Source organism: Cololabis saira, chromosome 2 (genome assembly GCF_033807715.1).
Source record: "Cololabis saira isolate AMF1-May2022 chromosome 2, fColSai1.1, whole genome shotgun sequence".
NCBI lineage: Eukaryota > Metazoa > Chordata > Actinopteri > Beloniformes > Belonidae > Cololabis > Cololabis saira.
In genome coordinates this window covers 7,671,622-7,681,378 of record NC_084588.1, presented here as the reverse complement: position 1 = coordinate 7,681,378, position 9,757 = coordinate 7,671,622, and the positions used below count along the sequence as shown (strand labels likewise).

The 9,757-nt window shown below is 40.7% G+C and overlaps 1 long non-coding RNA gene across 1 annotated transcript; it reads left to right on the top strand.

The window, feature by feature from the left end:
* The first annotated feature begins 406 nt into the window (after positions 1 to 406).
* LOC133419397 (uncharacterized) lies at positions 407 to 1,318 on the top strand. The gene is made up of 3 exons (XR_009770512.1): positions 407 to 517; positions 599 to 670; positions 1,009 to 1,318. It is a non-coding gene; the product is annotated as an uncharacterized LOC133419397 (long non-coding RNA).
* Positions 1,319 to 9,757: the final 8,439 nt, after the last annotated feature.

Sequence of the window (9,757 nt, the reverse complement as noted above, 5' to 3'; positions counted from 1 at the left end):
TCGTCTGCATAGATGCGGGTCATTTCCGGTGGGAGTGATTTGCGCAGCGTTTACCGGTGTAAACACAGCGGCGTGGACACAAACCTAAAGCAAAGACTCGCTGCTCGTGAGCTTTTAATGTCGACAACTATGTCTTTGTCATGGGAACACGGTTCTATACTCTGACTGGAGATGGCGTTACTCTCCCCATCCGAATTCAGTGCAGAACCGGGATGATAACGTGATGACAGCAGCAGAACTGACAGCTGATCTGCTCCTACTTCCTGAAATCCGCAACGGACAAACTGAAAGTTTCTGAGGTTTATCAATATCTGCACAGAGACAAAGTTGGTTTTGTCATGTCATACAAACATGATCGTTTTGTTTATTTGAAAGCAAATGTCGAGCCTGGCCAGTGTTTGAACAATGCGGGGCTTAAAGCTCGGCTGCTGTAACTGAGGCTGGAGAATCAGACCTGCGTCATGTGCGTTTTGCTGGACCTGGAGATCGTTCCCATTCAGCTGCGATCTTATGGAAGGTAACAAGATTATTTGACATATATGTCTTCATTTTTGGTATCCAAACTACATCATAGTTTACTTGGCTTTTTTTTCTCTAGGTAGAAAATGCTGTGAGACGGGAAAACCGGGCTTGCCTGCACTGACAAGAGTTGGGTCTGAAAGAAATGCTGGTCAGAAGAAGATGAAGTGCAGGACTGTTTCAGAAAATTAGAATATTGTGATTTTCTCTAATGCAATTATAAAAACAAAAATGTCATACATTCTGGATTCATTACAAATCAACTGAAATATTGCAAGCTTTTTATTATTTTAATATTGCTGATCATGGCTTACAGCTTAAGAAAACTCAAATATCCTATCTCAAAAAATTAGAATATTCTGGGAATCTTAATCTTAAACTGTAAGCCATAATAAGCAATATTAAAATAATAAAAGGCTTGCAATATTTCAGTTGATTTGTAATGAATCCAGAATGTATGACATTTGTGTTTTTTTAATTGCATTACAGAAAATAAAGAACTTTATCACAATACACACACAACAGGAAGGATCTTTACCAGCCGTCACCAACTTCCCAGCATCTTCTACCACTCCAGAACCGGCACAGGAGGTGAAACTCTGTAGGACTCATGAAGAGTGGAGGACCAGCCCTGGGAATATTCTCCTGCAGCTCTGCCTCCCGCCATCACCCAACTTTTCACACATACTCCCAAAAATTGATGATTTTGTTGAGGGAAGGTTACAGTTCTGCAGTAAATATGTCAGCATTTTAAAACCAAAATGAGCAGCCTTATTTAGGAACCAACAGATGTTTGTACTGTGAAAATAAAGTTTGATGAAACTTAATTTAATTTCATTATTGCACTGAACTACATGAATTACATTTCTATTTATTTATGCACAACTGTAGAATATGCACACATTTGATTTATGTGCACAAATTCAATGAACAGTTCCCTTACCTCCATAGTAAAATACAAAAGCATCCCACACAATTACATCACTATAAAAACTATTCATATATAATATTAAAAAATACAATGCACACAGTATTTGTTGTTTATCTTTATTTAATGAACAACATCACTTGTGTAGCAGGCTCGGCCTCAGGTGACAGGTTTCAGGACCATCTAAAAAAAGGGGAAGAGAAAAACATGGAGCAAAATTAATGCAGAAAATCTCATTACACTTAAAACAAGAGTATTTACCAAAAAAATAACTTATTTGACAATTTTCACCTGTTTCAAGTACATTTTCATTTGAAATAAGTAGAAAAATCTGCCAGTGGGACAAGATTTATCTTCTCATTACAAGCAAAAAAATCTTGTTCCACTGGCAGATTTTTCTACTTATTTCAAATGAAAATGTACTTGAAACAGGTGAAAATTGTCAAACACACACACACACACACACACACACACACACACACACACACACACACACACACACACACACACACACACACACAAATATAAAAAAAATATAAAAATACCAGTAGCAATGTTAGTGTATGACAACTTCTTCATAATTTACAGTACTGTCAGCTTCACAGCTAAAGTTGCTGAACTTACCCTCAGATCCGTGTTGTTTCTCCGGGGGGGGGGCAGCGGATCCGCCGGGTGAGTTAACTCCTCTCTGGCTGGGGAGAGCGATTATAAACCAACCACAACTCAGGGAATGGATTATCCTTTGTTGGTTTTTTGTCAACAAAGTGGTATGAACAAATAAAAATGTTGCGCGGTGGTTTTTTAGATGTAATGCCTTCAGCCCGGTCCGTGGATTCAGAAAAAAAGTAAACAAAGCAGCGCATGTACGTGTCTCTTTGAAGCTGGTTTGTGGTTGCAGCAGTCTCTATCTGACCACTCCTTCAGGTGCTTCCTAGAGTCCTTACATCCAACTGCCGAGACATGTCGTTCCCGAACCACTTTTTTTCTTAGAAATATCCATTTTGTCCCTCTTTTTCGGAGCAATGTTGCCACTGTTTTCAATGGAAAAACCCCAAAACGGAAGTGGACTGCTTACAGGGGAGGAGTTTAGGAAGTAGAGCGGAAACGGCCGGTAAACTTGTCTATACAGACCCCGTGGTGTCATACGTCGTTGTATTCAGGATCTCATTGGCTATAGAATGTGCCTGTCATCAGCATGATTGGCTGCAATTGGCTCATTTTTTTCATGACAAAAGGGGGGCATGAGCCTATTTCCAACACAGACGGTCATTGGCTGTTGATGGCTGTGGACGACCAGAGGAATGGTCTGATTCGTCCAAATCGGTGTCAATCAATAGGACACGACCCCGACTCCATCTTGAGAAAATAATTTCTATAGGAAAGCCCCGAAAACAAGAATTACAGTGAATTAAATTTGGAAATGTGGTAAATGGAGCGGCTAATTTCTAATGATGCAGCGGCAGTTTGTGGATATTTACAGTTATAATTATGTATTTTGGACTAAATACTGTACTGGATTGGATATACTGAACCTTCCTGAATGTAACAAGACCGTTTTTGTGGGAATATTTTTCAACATATGATTTCTATAAAGATGAATAGGTGAGTTGCATCATTTGCACAAATCTTTGTTTGTTTGTTTGTGGTGTCGATATGTACCAGCTGCTTTAATTATATCCTGAAATGGTTTATATGAATGGAATCACAAGAGTCTTAGCTTTCCAAAGGTATATCGCATGAGTATCTCACTTAACATATGAACTGTGTAAATGACCTAGTTATGTAAATTAGGTCAAATGGCCCGAGGGCGGGCCCCCCCACTGGAACAGATCTTTGTGTTTTTTAACATGTAACATGCAAGTCAGATAGAAATATGGAAACATCACACAAGTGTGAGTTTAGGATGCAGACTCAGAAGCAGGGAATACCCATAACCGCTGTTCTCTAAATGGCTGCTTGAAGCTCTAAATGTTCTGAAAGCCCAGTGTTAACCCAATACCCAGCTTTAAATGTGAAATATTATACCTATTTCCACAAATTAATACAACTCTGGGTATTCTGAAAGAGTGACATGTATATGGTCAAAAGCCCTGCAGGGTTACTCGATACAGCTTCTGTTTTATTCGGTATAGGCTGACCTTTCCAGACCAGCAGGGATTTCTGTGCCTGTGGCTTTAAAAGCAAACAAGCTACTTCTCTGCTTCCTTCTCTCCCAGACAGAGAGAGCAGAAGTGGTAATGACACACTCCTTCCTGCATCCACTGAAAACTTTTGCAGAGGGAAACATGGCTGCTGGCTCCAAACCACAGCGTTCAGCTGTACATTTTCACTGGAGTCAGATTCAGATAACGAAGAGGTCACTGAGTGTGTGTGTCCAAGGATTGTTAGCCAATGCTCGGGATATATTGATGCACACCATGAAATAACAACTGGTACTAATACCGGTTTGACATCAGCTAATGAGCTGAGGCAGTCTCCCCAGACATACACTAATAGTACAGAAGGAGGAGACTGGCTCAGTTTCTCCTCAATAAACTGTGCTGATATAATATTCAACACCCACGTGCCAATGTTCAATTCAATTCAATTCAATTTTATTTATATAGCATCTATTACAACAGAAGTTGTCTCTAGGATCTTTCCAGAGACCCAAAACATGACCCCCGAGCAATTATTACATAAAAAATGGCAGGTTAAAAACTCCCTTAGTGGCAGAAAAGCCTTAAGCCAAAAAGCGGCAAGAAAAGGAAGGAAACCTGGACCAGGACCAGGATCATAAGGGGGGAGCCTCCTGCCGGAGGCCTGCTGGACAGAGCAGGAAAAGAGAAAACAGAGAGAGAGAATGAAGAACAGAGAAAGGAGAGACACCATGGCTAACTGCTAACATAATGCACAAATGAGAAAAAAGAGGGAGGAGCATACCAGCACAACAAACTACAAGAACAAAGGAGAACAATGATGGTTTTTTTTTTTTTTTTTTTTTTTTTTTTTTTTTTTTTTTTAATAACTTTATTTATCCGTTAGGAACTTCATTTGTGGAAAAGCATCAGCATCATTGCGTGTACAGATAACATATACAACAGGACAGTACAGAAACAAACCAAACAATCAACAATGATGGTGATGAGATACTTATAATTAATAACTAAGAAAGGAAAGAGACAGAGGGGTGATGGGCATCGCTCAGTGGATCATGTGGGTGTCCCCCTGCAGCAGAGTGTAATGGAAAAATAACAATGTATTCTACATTTCGGACACATGGTAATACATTATACGATTGATTTGATTTGAATGAACTCACTGTCTGAGTCTTGGAAATGCATGCTCTTTGTTTTTTTGTTTAACTTTATCTGAATCCAGGAAGGAACCACTGATCACCTGTCCATTGTAATTTCATTCTTGACTGTTTACAGACTTGATGACATTTGGCATCACACCACACTTATAGATTATTATACATTTACTTACACAATCTTTGTCTATAACACACAGCTACACCTTGGAGCATACCATCAGTGTGCAATTATACTTTGTTGTGATTGGATGCTGATCCCTTGCAAGGTTTGCATTAAATGACATAAAGACCATTTGGTTATTTTGTCAATCTTTATTTTCAGATTTCCACCACAGTAGCTCTATAGCAGCATATCTACAACGAAGCTATGTTCGACAAACTATTATAGTCTTGTTCTATAGCTACAGCTATGTCTACCGGCCCTAACACACTATGTTTACAATAACTATAGGCTTTACTAAAGAGAAAGGTTTTAAGTTTAGTTTTAAAGGTGGAGGTGGTGTCAGCCTCAGATTGGAAGTTGGTTCCAAAGTAATGGTGCCTGATAGCAGAACGCCCGCCCTCCAAATCTACATTTGGATACTCTAGGAACTACGAGTAAACCTGCACTCCAAGAACGGAGAGCTCTGCCAGGAACATAAGGCACTATCAGGTCTTGCAAATAATGCGGAGCTAAGCTGTTTGGGGCTTTATACGAAAGTAATAAAATTCTAAATTGGATTCTGAATTTTACGAGTAGCCAATGGGAAATTTCTGGACATCCAGTCCTCGATGTCCCTAAGACATGCCTGAAGTTTAACTAACGGTTCTGTTTCATCGGCTTCATAGACAAATAGAGCTGCGTGTCATCAGCATAGCAATGAAAGTGTATGCCGTGATTCTGGATTATACTTCCCAATGGCTGCATGTATAAGCTGAACAAGATTGGCCCTAGCACTGAACCCTGCGGAACACCATAACAGACCCTTGACTGTTCTGAAGAAACTTCATGTACATGAACAAACTGGAACCTGTCATATAGATATGATTTAACCCAACGTAGAGCTGTCCCTTTAATCCCAACAACATGCTCTAACATGTGCAGTAAAATACCATGATCTACAGTGTCAAAAGCAGCACTGAGGTCCAGTAGAACCAGTATGGAAACTAATCCCTTATCTGAGGCCATAAGAACGTCATTCGTGACCCGAACCAGTGCTGTCTCTGTGCTATGATGCATTCTGAACCCTGACTGAAAGACTTCAAACAGATCATTTCTATACAAATAGTCACATAACTGGCTTGAAACTACATTTTCCAGAATTTTAGATACAAATGGAAGGTTGGAAATTGGTCTATAATTATCTAAGATGAGGTTTTTGTGAGAGTTTACAGCTTACCACTAAAAGCTTGTATTGTTTTGACTTCTGAGGAGAAACCAGTCAATAAAAGGGTTAAATACATATATTTCTTTTATAAAAACTCACCAAAACCTTTTTTTTTAACCAGAATGCCAGTATGTTTATTAAAAACTTCATAAAAACAGGGGACGTTTAATTGGACATTATTTTCCCTTTCAAGATGTTTTTGACACATCATAATACAACAACTATTTGTTTAAAGCGAGGATAACTGTCTGCTTTTGTATTATTTCAATTTGAAAAAATATCTTTTTAAGGTAAACACTAGAAAATATATATTTGTGTGATTAATTGTGATTAATCATGAGTTAACCATTAAAATCTTTCATCGATTGACAGCCCTTATATTTATTTATGAACGTTTAAGTGTCTTGGAAATGTTGTTGCTTAGGATTACATAAAAAAGGGTTTTTTGTTTCCATGTCAAACCATTTTGTCTTTATTGCTGAGCTGCAATGTCACCAATGTCTGCATGTCCAGTCCTGTCATTCCCCTCAAGTCACATCTGTTTTTTTTCTCGCATGAATAAAAAAAAATGCATAAAAGGATTTAAAGAGCAAAAAGTGGGACAGACTTTTCATTTTGCATTTCATAAAATATGTTCAAAGGGAGAAAAATTGTGAGCCCTAAAAGTCCTAATAACATTAGAAAAGAGCAGAGGGGGGGCACAACTGGCAGCATCGGATGAGTGCCTGTTTATAATTCTGCCACTGTGTTGCAAGAAAATTATATCGACCACAACCAACTTGTGGGTACACTTGCCTTCGGTTAAAACTGACCTATAATTGCATTAAGCTGCTGAGCATTTGTCTCTGCAGCTCAGTAGCAAATGTACCACCTGCCTGGCTTCTCCTAATGGCTGACCTTGAGTTTTAGAGAGCGGTTTTCTGGGGAGGGCCACTGAGGTGAGCGGGGCTGGAATGCTCAGATCATTTTAGAGCGAGCACAGAAGAGGTTCCTCACCTGAATCCATAGTGACAGCTTCCCTCCGGGGTAGAGAGCCTTTGCAGTCTAACTGGCCTTTTTTCTCAGGGATTCCTCTGCTCATCAAGCATTTCTTGTCATATCTCCTTCTGTATAGACCCATTCGCTTGTCACATTCTGTTGCCGGCTTTCAAGATGGTGCATAACATGTTACGATGAGTTGGATTATCCCAGGAGGCTCCCGAGGTCTGTGATGCTGTGATGCAGCCTGTTGTTGAAGCCTCTGCTGTTCGGCTGGTGCTCAGGATGTCCCATAATGTAACGACATTACGTAACCTGTTGCATGCATTCAAGCTTTGTTCTCACCTCTCGTTTATTTTATTTGATGCACCACTCTGAACATATTTTTATAGTTTTTTATAGTTTCAGTGTTTCTACTAAGTGTGTTTACTGAGATCTGTAGGCTCGATGCAGTGGTGGATCTAGATCAGGGGTCGGCAACCCGCGGCTCTAGAGCCACATGCAGCTCTTTAGCGCCGCCCTAGTGGCTCCCTGGAGCTTTTTCAAAAATGTTTGACCTTTTTTTTTCCTTTTTTCCATTTTTTCTTCTTTTTTTTCTCTTTTTCTTTTTTTCTCTTCTCTTTTCTTTTTGTTTTCCTTTTTTTCTCTTTTTTTTCTTTTTTTTCGTCTTTTTTTCTTCCTTTTTCCTTTCCTTTTTAATCTTGACATTCTGACTTTTTTCTCAAAATTTTTACTTTTTTCTCGACATTTCAACTTTTTTTCTCGAAGTGCATAATAAAAAAAAAAATCTACCCCCAGTTATAACTAATATAGAAACATGTAGTATGTGGTGTCTTCATTCTAAGGGTGATACAAGACTTTTCATTTTTTGCGGCTCCAGACATATTTGTTTTTTGTGTTTTTGGTCCAATACGGCTATTTCAACATTTTGGGTTGCCGTCCCCTGGTCTAGACTATTTTCCCTTGGGGGGGGGGGGGGGGGGGGGGGGGGGGGGCAAAGGGGTGGCAGGTGTCTAGATAGGGTGGTGTGGAGGAAATTCTAAAGTGTATGTAAACTTCTTTTTTCAATTCAATTCAATTCAATTCAATTTTATTTATATAGCGTCTAATACAACAGAGTTGTCTCTAGACGCTTTACAGAGACCCATACCCAGAACATGACCCCCGAGCAGTTATTACATAAACAATGGCAGGTAAAAACTCCCCTAGTGGGAGAAAAACCTTAAGCCAAACAGTGGCAAGGAAAAACTCCCCTTTAGGAGGGAAGAAACCTTGAGCAGGACCAGGCTCATCAGGGGGGACCCTCCTGCCGAGGGCCAGACTGGTGGGTCAGGGACGGCAACAGCACAGCAGGCAGGTGGAAGCAGCAACGGGATGACCGGGGGTGGGGACCGCAGGCCAGCACACAGCTCCCGAAGCTCCGGCCCAATCAGCAAGTCCCAGGTTGGGGTGCAGGGTCAGGAAAAGACTTGTGCTCCGTAATGCAAGCTACAAGCCACCCACGGCCACCTGCAGGACAAAAGAGAGAAAAGGGAGGAGAAGGGGGGGCCAGCAACGGGATGACCAGGGGTGGGGACCGCAGGCCAGCACGCAGCTCCCGAAGCTCCGGCCCAATCATCAAGTCCCAGGTTGGGGTGCAGGGTCGGGGAAAGGTTGAGAAGGGGCAGGGCCAGGGAGAGGAGTCTTGAGGGACGAACATTCTCCCCCGCCCAAAAGGGGCCGTTACCCTGCCCCCCTCACTCCCACACTGCAGGTTCCGGTGTCCGGCAAAGGATGCTGCTCCTTGGATGTTTTGGGGGAACGTCTTTAAATAAGGTTACATTGGTACATCTCTACGGAAGAGTATTAAAGCCACGAAGAAAAAAAACCAACCCAGCAGTGCGTCCTATAATCAGGTGTGCTTTATTTATTTTGTTGTGCTTTCTGACTTCTAACCAATTTTATGTGATACACTGCACTCAAAAATAGTGCACTTTACAGGTCCTGTAATTAATTACAGATCGTAATTAATTAATCTCTCAATTTTTTAAATCGCTTGACAGCACTAGTATTTTTCTGTTTTAGTTGCAACTGTGAGTTATTGTGAATGAGCTGAATAAAGTTAGACTCACCAGACTGTTTCGTTTCGCTTTATATATGTTTTATCATGCACCTTATAACCCGGGGCGCTTTATGTATGAAAATACAGCCGTTCATTGATATTGCACTTTATAATGTGGTGCACCTAATGGTCCGCAAAATACAGTAACCTTAAAACATAGGATTTTTCTTACAGCACGTTATTTTACTGAGTATCATATTATGTTGCTACACTGGAATTTTGAGGGTTGTTCCTCCGACTCCCTGTGATGTGTTTGTCTCGCTCTGAGTGGCCCTGAGTGGCCCTCCCCACATCTGAACCTCCTGGATTCTCCTCCATTCTCTCTTCTTCATTCCTATCCCTTTCTTCTGCTTGCTTATCCTGGTCGCTCCTTCCTTTTTTGCTAAAATAACTTGTAATATTTCTGTTTTCAAATATTGAGTTACAGGGGATGAAGTGCTTGAGGCTGAAACTCAGACTTTACCTGGCAACATAACTTCTACCTCCTGATTGGCTGATAGGTGGGTAAGTCAAGACAGCTCGTCTGAGCTGTGAGTGCTCAGTGCATTGCAATGTAGTCTGCTTTTGAC